The 9,334-nt window shown below is 59.8% G+C and overlaps 1 long non-coding RNA gene across 1 annotated transcript; it reads left to right on the forward strand.

Moving 5' to 3' along the window:
• Positions 1-3,946: 3,946 nt before the first annotated feature.
• Positions 3,947-7,219, forward strand: LOC131500834 (uncharacterized). Its single transcript, XR_009256491.1, has 3 exons — positions 3,947-4,126; positions 4,549-5,572; positions 7,098-7,219. It is a non-coding gene; the product is annotated as an uncharacterized LOC131500834 (long non-coding RNA).
• Positions 7,220-9,334: the final 2,115 nt, after the last annotated feature.

A 9,334-nucleotide genomic window follows, 5' to 3' on the forward strand; every position in this document is an offset into this window, starting at 1 on the left:
GGTGAAGGACATCTTGGTGGCTTCCAAGTTTGGGCAACTATGGATGAAGCTGCCATAAACATCTGTGCACAGATTTTTCTTTTCTTTTCTTTTTTCTTAACATTTATTTATTTATTTTTGAGAGAGCATGAGCGGGGGAGGGGCAGAGAGAGAGGGAGACACAGAATCCGAAGCAGGCTCCAGAGTCCGAGCCGTCAGCACAGAGCCCGATGGGGGGCTCGAACCCACGAACCGTGAGATCATGACCTGAGCCCAAAGTCCGGCGCTTAACCGACTGAGCCACCCAGGCGCCCCTGTGTACAGGTTTTGTACTAAGTTTTTCCCTCCTTTGGGGGCTAAAGGGGCACAATTTCTGGATTGTACGGTAGAAAGATGGTGCGTCTTCTTGGGAACCAGCCAAACCCTCTTCCAAAGTGACAGCATTTTACATCCAGCCTACTGACTTTTCTTGTTTTTCTCCTGGTGAGAAAACGCCGATGTTACTCATCTTGACGCCAGGTTGGTCGCTCCCGCCCTTAACGCCTCGGCCCCCCGGCCAGGTTGGCAGGAACTCAAGTCGGTCTGGGCGAGTGGCCGTGCGTTTCGGGGGAATGAGGCTGCGCTGTGCCAGCTCGGCGGCTGGAGGCGCTGCCGAAACCCGGCCCCGGGGTCTTGCGGCGAACGCTAGAGATGCTCACTAGTAAGACGTCTGGGACACTCGCGGGCCTGGGGCAGGGCTCTCCGGAATGCTGTGCCTTCAGCCGGCGGAGCACAGTTTCAAGCAAACGACTCCTCTGGCCGACGCACCGGGACCCTTCGAGCCCGGGACGCCCTGTGTCCTCACGTCCGCGACTGGCGGACAAGGCTTGGCCGCTGTTTGTGGCTGGCGGTTCGGAGCCACGCGCTGCTGTCCTAAGGCTCACGGAGCCTCTGGACCCCTTCGGTCCAACCTGACAGCACTGTGGTCCTGCCGGGGCTCGGGGATGAGAGCCGGGAGCAGCCTCTGTCCCCCGGCGTTGGCGTTTCTCGGGAAGACAGAGAAGACACGTGAACCTGTGCCGAGGGCCTGCTTTGAGGTTAGCAGGCGACATCAGGGGACATCCCCACGGGGAGCTGCAGGCGACAGGACTTTGACGTCCGGGAGGGGTGAGCAGGCAGACAGGTGCAAATCGCTGGTGTGTTGGGGCCACCGGGAGAGCGTGAGGGGCCGTGAGGGAGGAGACCAGGCTGCAGAGGCTGACACTGCCCCAAATTGTGCCGCTGGCCTGAGGTGGCCCGAGTCCCGCTCAAGAACAGCCAAGGTTCACTATGTGCCAGGCACGGCCCTGGGCCTCTGGCCACTGGACCACTAGGCACCAGGCTCCCTGCGGGGCCTTCCCAGGTGAGCCCTGGCCTTCACGTCCGCTCTGGATGGCTTTTCCCATTTTGTAAGAAACCCGAGGCTCAGAGAGGTTGACAAATGTGACCAGAGACACACAGCAGAGTGAGGTTTCAATCCAGGCCCATCTTGACACCGGCATGGAGAGAGACTGGTCGGCACAGGGAGGGTGTTTGTGTGTGTGTGTGTGCGCGCGCGCAGCCTCTCAAGCTGAAGATTGTGTTTTCGAGGGAAATGCAGACTGAGTGAACGAATGACACTCTCTGGTTGCAAATGTCCTTGAGGAGGCAAAGGACACGGGCTGCAGGGGAGAGAGGGGAGGGGGCCCGGTAGCCGGAGGAGCCAGACAGGGCCCAGCGGCAGGGATGAAGTCACAGCCCCCCCCCCCCCAGCTTGGGGCCCACGCAGAGCGTCCCCAGCCCTGCGGTACCACAGGCCCCAGAGCCCCTTCCGCGCGCTGACCGCAGCCCTGGAGAAAGCAGCCGTTGGGAGAGTTTATAGTGATAAAAATATCAGCTTGGTTGCTTACAAAAATCGCTGGCAGCCTAAAAGCGCTCGTCCCTCGTTGTCATGGAATTGACAATGCTGATAAGGATCAAAGGGACCAGAATAGATGCGAGGGGCTGGTTCCCACTTAACTCTTAGAATCTCTTTCTCTTCTATATTTCTGGCTCTCTCCTGAAGAACATTCTAGATGCTGTCATGTGGCCACCGCCTGTCATTCTGAATGCCACATCCTCTGCTGTCCTGGAACAGCACCCCCTTCCTGGGATAAGCCCCCCTCTCCCCCTCCGCCAGCCATGCAGGGACCATCCGACCACCCACGCTCCTCACCAGCAGGTGGTCATGTGACCCACGCTGGGCCAATCAGAATTCTTCCCACGGGGATGGAGAGAGGAGGGTCAGGCCCTCTCGGGAGGCAGGGGTGGGGCTCTGTGAGCCAGGAGATGGGGGGCGACCAGAGACAAAGACCAAAGGCCCCCTCTGCAGCCTGGTCTCTGGCTCCAGTGCCTCTGGGCCCCTGCCCCGCCCTGGCTGGAGCCCCTGTGTGGTTACATGAGCTGCGGCCCCTGCCGTTTCCAAGTCCTCATCCAGGCCCCGAGCTCACCTGCCACGCCCCACCCTACCCTGCTCCTGGTGCGGCCGGAGGTGAGGGGGTCCCTTCCACGGACGGACCACCTGCCTCCCCGCCGCTCGACCGTGTCTCCGCTTAAACATCACCTCTTCAGAGGCCTGCCCCGACCACCCCCTATGTGAACTCCTGTTATTCTCTAGCCGGCCCCTCGTTTTTCCCCTCGTTCGCATTTGTCACAAGCGGTGACGTACGTGGGGAGGGCATCTCACCTGTCATCACCGCCCCCCGCCCCCCATGACTGCCAAACGACCGGCCGGCAGGGACCCATACGGCTGGATCAGCCAGGACCCTTTCAGGGGCAAGTTTCAGAAACCCAATCCGAACATACGGCCGGCGTACCTGGGGCGTCCGGACCAGAGCGGGGCATCGGAGATGTCACCGGGCCTCTGTGACTCGTCCCTCCACCAGCCCCACGGGGTCCCTCCAGCAGAAAGTAAGCCCCGGAGGGAGCCCTGACCCCCGCCCCCAGGCCCACTTCCTCACATGCTCTCCCAGCCACGAGGCATCTGGCTCTGTGTCCCTGGAGCTGAGAAGAAAGCCGGGCTGGAGGGCCCTCGAGCACTCAGGGGGCCTGGTGGCTGGGGAAGCGAGGTCGCTAACTGCAGCCGCTCCCAGGGGCTTCGGCCAAACGCACACATGGGCCTGGCCGGCAGGTGCATCCCAGGTGGGCGACCCCGTGCCAGAACCAGGACTGCCCCCTGCTCTGACCCAGCAGCATCCCCATCTCGTGGACGTGATGACAGAGCCCCAGGAAGGAGGCGCGACCTGCCCACGGCCACGGGGCTGGGGCGCAGGGACAGAGTCCCAGAGAAGCTTCCCTCCTTCCTTGGGTCAAAACGGAAAAATCCCAGACGCCCGCAGCAACCAGTGGCTCAACAAGGCAGCCGCAGTTATCATTAAATGTCCCTTCCAAGCCCAGGAAAGCTGAGATGGGGAAGCCATCGGGCCCCTCACAGCCTTTGGCTAAAATGGGACAATTAGATGCATGGGGGCGGGGGGGGGGGGGGGGGAGTTAACCCGCGGGCCCCAGAGGCCGAGATCTCCCCGTGTTGGAGCCTCCCCGGGAGAATGACAGCCCTTCTGGGGACAGGACTTTGCAAACCAGGCAGGTGTTGCCCCTGTGACATCCTGGGGGCCGGGGCATGGGAGCGCTTTCCCGGGCGTCAGCAGCACCCCCGAATCCTGCACGTCTCGGGGCTCTATAGACAAATGTTGGAGAACCCGGGGGCGAACCTTTGGCTGAGGACTGAGCTCTTTTCTCCCCATGAACATGTTACCCCCTAGAAACCTGGCCCGCGTGCATTTTATCCAGCAACGCACATCCTGCGCGTCCCCCCCGAACGTCATATCGTGCATATGGTTCCACTGACTACAATCTTTATTTCTAGTAGCTTCCCTTGTCCCTCTTTTCTTTCTCACCACCCACCTTTCCTCCCAGCCCAGGCCCCCCTCGGTGGGCGTCTGCAAACCCTTAGCTGCTCTGCCCGGGCGGACCTCCGTGACCACCACCACGGGCGGACGAGGACGCAGTGACCGTGTCAAAAAAGGCCACGGTGTCTCTTGGGAAAACTGCTCCATGAACCCTGAGTTATGTCCCCGTCTCCCGTGGCCACTGCAACAAAGTCCACAACCGGGTAACTCAAAGCATCGTCATGTGGGCTGAATTGTGACCCCAAAATTAACCTTGTGTTCTGAACCCCCAGCGTCTCAAAATGTGACAGGGTCTTTAAGGGGGTAATTATGGTAAAATGAGGTCATGAGGGTGGGCCCCAATCCAAGAGGCCTGGGGTCCTTCTAAGAGGAGGATTTCAGGGCACAGACACTCACAGAGGAACGACCACATGGGGGTGGACACAGGACAAGACGGCCCTGCCCACACCTTGTTCCTGGCTCCCTCTGCAGGAGCAGGGGCGAGCGGGGGCCGGGGGTGGGGGGTTCTGTCCCGGGCCACTCTCCCGCCTTCTGCTGAATGACCGCAACCCCGGGGCATTCCTGGGCTTGTAGACACATGTCCCCAGTCTCTGCCTCCATTGTCACATGATGTGTCCTTGTCCAGCTCTCCTTCTGCTTCTAAGGGCACCGGCCATTGGGCTAGGACCCCCTGGAATCCATTCGGACCTCCTCTGAACCTGTGCGGAGACCCTATTTCCAAACAAGGTCATGTTCACAGGGGCTGGGGCTTGGGCCTTTGGACACCGTCGAAGCCACACCATGCCGCCACCCACGTGGTCCGGCTCCCGTGAGGCCGCCACGTGGGGGAGAGGCCCCGGCAGCTCCATCCGCCGCACTTGGGGCCTTGGCCCAGGCAGCAGACGGACGGGGCGGGGCGGGGGGAGGAGCCACCACCCGCCTGGGACCGCGCTCGACACGACACGCGTCACGAGAACTGCCCGCGGAGCCCGCTTCACCTCCAGACCCACGAGCAGAAGGAGCCACGCTGTTGCGCGAACCACCGGTTTGGGGGGCACCGGGTAACGCACGCCCTGTCCCGCTTTCCACAAAGGCCACCGGCTGTCCGTTCCCCCAGCCGAGTCCGGGGTCGCCTCTTCCGTCCTGCCTCACCCTCCGCATCGACTGAGCGTTACCACGCGCGACATTTTTTTCAGGCTTATTTATTTATTTTGAGAGAGAACGAGAACCAGCAGGGGAGGGGCGGAGAGAGAGAGAATCGGGCCCTTCCATCCAGCAAACCCAACCGGGAGCCAGAGGCAGAGACCCCACGGATGTGGCCCATACGGGGCAGCTCCCAGGGCACGACGCAGACAGGAGGGGCAGAAGGACAAGCCAGGGGAGACGTCCAGGGAAGTCTGACGATGAACCCGCCAAGGTCATCCTGTCAGCAGCTGCTGAGATATCTGGGCATCTAGGGCTGGAACAAACCTCCCCCGAGGCTTCTTAGTCTTTGGGAGGAAGCGGGGCCCCACCGAAGATCTGATAAAATCCAGGGTTTCCTCGCAGCAATCATGGAGGAACCCCTGTTCCTCCAGCTCCCATCGCCTCCAGTTCCCAGCAGCACAAACACCACTTGAAACAGCTTTCTGCCAGAAAGGGAATTGACCGTCTCACGGAGCGGGTGTCAGGTAAGGGTAGATCCAGGTTCCCAGCGCCGCCGGGGGTTGGCTCTCTCTCCGTCTCTGTGTTCTGCTTGTCATCTCAACACGTCAGTGCTTGGCTACAGCAGCCTGAGCTTATCCCCCCAAGTTAGGAAGCCTCAAGGAAGAAACCCACCAGCTACACCCAGCGGAGGTTCTGAGGAAAGTTCTGGGGGGGGGGGGGGCACGCGTGAGCCACACGCCCATCCCTCACCAACCACTTGTGTCCCCGTGGATCCTGTCTCGTGGCTGGCCTCCTGCTCGGCGACTGACAGCCCCACCTCCCCCATGGGAGAGGGAGATTGGGTGAGGAAGCTTTTCAAACCAACACTAACTGTGGTGACCACAATCCACGCCCTTGGACACATGACATTTCAGGGACCGCTGACCACCACCAACCTCTTTCCTTTACAGAAAGAGGAACAGAGCCATAGATCAAGGTCACCCAGTGAGTCGGGAACAAAGCCGTCTGGGCTTTCTCTCAGAGAGCCTGAAGCCTATTAAATCCTTAAATGGCATTATCAAGGGACAGGCACTGAGTTTCCATAATCCTCCATGGGGATTAGGAAAATGCAGCCGAGCTAAGCTCCTTCCAGGGACGAAACAGCCGCCTGCCCCCAGCACTGTGCTTCTCCTGAGCCCGCAGCAGCCCCTGGAGGGCAGACAGCAGCCCCTTCGGCAAACGCCCTCGGGCCTCAGGACCCCTCCCCACCTCATAGCACTGCAGCCCCTGATCATAATGACCACAAACACTGGTGTCGTCTCGCAGCTCAGGAAGGCTTCCAGAGGCACAGATGGGTGTTCTGGGTGGATGAAGCCACACGAGTGAAGGTGTCGAGGCTGGGCCTTGGGGTCAGCCCTGCCCCTAAAATTGCAGAGCCTGGGGCAAGGGTCCAATGGCCAAAGGCCCACCTGCCGTGGGTTCACTCCCCACACGTGCACCCTTGACACTCCCCTTGGTCACCCTTGGTCTAGGGCCACGCACACACTAATCCACACATCAGGAGAAAAGTCCCCAGAGACCCCAGAAGGGGGTCAGGGCTGCTCCGACAGGGGACCAGAGGGGCCCCAGGCCGCGGTGCGTTTGGCAGGACCTGGGGGTGATCAGTGAAGAAGAGCTGGCCAGCCCCACAGGACCCTCACAACCTGGCTGGGAAGCTCGGGGGTGGTGCCTTGAGGGGACTGGGTGCCGCGGGCACACGGGCAGCTCTGTGCTGGGAGACGGGGCTCCGGATGCTGCAGGCAGGCAGTTGAGGGGGCACAGACGTGCTGAGCGGCCAAGCAGGATCCGTGACAGTGGTGTCCCCAGGCTGGAGTCCAGGGCACGGACTTTCTGGGATGCGTTTGAGGGACCCCCCCCCAGAGGGGAGGATTGCCCCCGCTCCATGTGGAGCAGGGGTGAGGAAAAGCGGCAGTGTGTGGGGGTAAGTGCTGTAACCACCCGCTCTCACGTGGGAAAAGCCCTGATTTGAAGCAGTGACCAGTTTCCATGGTGTAAATATTCCCACTGTAGCCGATGTCCAGGTGCCAACAGGATGTCAGGGAACAGAGTTGGGAAGAGAAACATCCTAGCACATCACCACGTGGCACCAGCTGGATAGAGCGGACACAACCTCCAGAGCAGAGATTAAAAAAGTAAGGTAATCAGGAACCGATGAGTTTTTTCTTTTTGTTTTCTGTTTTTTTTTTTTTTTTAATTTTAGTATTTATTTATTTATTTATTTATTTATTTATTTTTTAATGTTTTTATTTATTTTTGCGACAGAGAGAGACAGAACATGAGCAGGGGAGGGCCAGAGAGAGAGGGAGACACAGAATCGGAAGCAGGCTCCAGGCTCTGAGCTGTCAGCACAGAGCCCGATGCGGGGCTCGAACCCACAGACTGTGAGATCATGACCTGAGCCGAAGTCAGACGCTTAACCGACGAGCCACCCAGGCGCCCCACTTTATTTATTTATTTTTAACATTTTATTTATTTTTGAGACAGAGAGAGACAGAGCATGAACGGGGGAGGGGCAGAGAGAGAGGGAGACACAGAATCGGAAGCAGGCTCCGGGCTCTGAGCCGTCAGCCCAGAGCCCGACGCGGGGCTCGAACTCACGGACCGCGAGATCGTGACCTGGCTGAAGTCGGACGCTCAACCGACTGCGCCACCCAGGCGCCCCAGTATTTATTTATTTTTGAGAGAGAGAGAGAGAGCAGGGAAGGGGCAGAGAGAGAGGGAGACACAGAATCCAAAACACGCTCCAGGCCCTGAGCTGTCAGCACAGAACCCGACGTGGGGCTTGAACTTGCAAACTGAGATGGTGACCTGAGCCGAAGTCGGACGCTTAACTGACTGAGCCACCCGGGCGCCCCTGTGTTTTGGTTTTCTTGAGAGAGGTGAGCTGAGATCAAGAGCCGGACTCTTAACCGAAGGAGCCCCCCAGGCACCCCTAGAAGCGATGAGTTTTTAAATGTATTGTTTTTGTATGTTCATTCAATTTTCTTTAGGTTTATTTATTTTGAGAGAGAGGGAGGGAGCATGAGCAGGGGAGGGGCAGAGAGAAAGAGGGAGAATCCCAAGCAGACTTGTATGTTCATTTAATTTTTCATAATGGCTGAGTTCCCGTCTTGCAGAATTTCCTCAGAATGTAATAACCAGCTCTCCAGAGGTAGCTGTGTTCTCCGGCACCTAGGAAGGCAGAGCTGAGGCATCTAGAACGTTCCCTCATTAAATCCCACGGGGTGGAGGGAGATGAGGACAGTGCCCACCCCAAGGGCCACATCCAGCCCCCTTCCCAGCCTGAGGGACAGCCTGACCCCCAGATGCCGACCACGCGCGCAGACGCGCTGGTCGTGAGCGGGCTGAGGGTGCGTCCCTGGCCGAGACTCTCCCGCGCTGGCCCGGCATCCAGGCCCCTCTGCAGCCCGAGCTGGTCCCTTCCGCCAGGCAGCCGGCAGGAAGCGGCCTGGACGGTCCAGCCTCACCACAAAGCCTTGCATACCTGGCGGGGACCCTGCGGGATCGACTGTCACCGACTGGCAAGACGCCCCAGACACTTGATTGTTGATCCCGCTGATGGCCGCTGACAGCCGCTGGGCACCGATTCGGTGCCCGCGGGCCCGGCGATCGTCACACGCTATTGATGTAATTAGCGGCCATCCCGTGACACCACTGCTACCATTGTGACCCCATTTCTACAGATGAGACAAGTGAGCTCAGTCAGCAGCACACAGCTCGGAGGCAGAGGCTCGGGGGGGGGGGGGGGGGGGGAGCTCAGCTTTGCCCGGCGGCCAGGCCCCGACGCCACCTTTCTGCTCTCTCGAGTGGAGGAAAGGACCAGGGGAGGGGAGGCGGGCTCTAGGGACCTTGACGGGGGGAGGGGAGGATGAAAGGGTGCGGGCCGGGGGTGGCCGTCCTCCGTCCGGGTCTCTGCCATCTCTCGCCAGCGATCTCACAGCACACGTGGACCCCGGACTGCTCACAGAGACGTTCTGCTCAACGGATGTGTCCATCCAAGGTGGGGGAGTGGGGCGGGGGGGGGCTCTCGCTTGGTTTATGTCCTACATTTCTGGGCTGGCGAAATATCGTCGTTATATTCAGAGGAAACAATAAAGCTATTTTCGGCAGCTTGGGAACAAAACAAATCCAGTGGCAACTAAAACCTCAAAGGCCGGTGCTGGGAAGGCCCAGAGAGCTGTGTGTTGGCAGGCTTCCTCCGCCTGGGAGGGGCTTTGTCTACACCACAGTGGGTGGGGGGGCTGTGC

Source organism: Neofelis nebulosa, chromosome 18, assembly GCF_028018385.1.
Source record: "Neofelis nebulosa isolate mNeoNeb1 chromosome 18, mNeoNeb1.pri, whole genome shotgun sequence".
Taxonomy (NCBI): domain Eukaryota; kingdom Metazoa; phylum Chordata; class Mammalia; order Carnivora; family Felidae; genus Neofelis; species Neofelis nebulosa.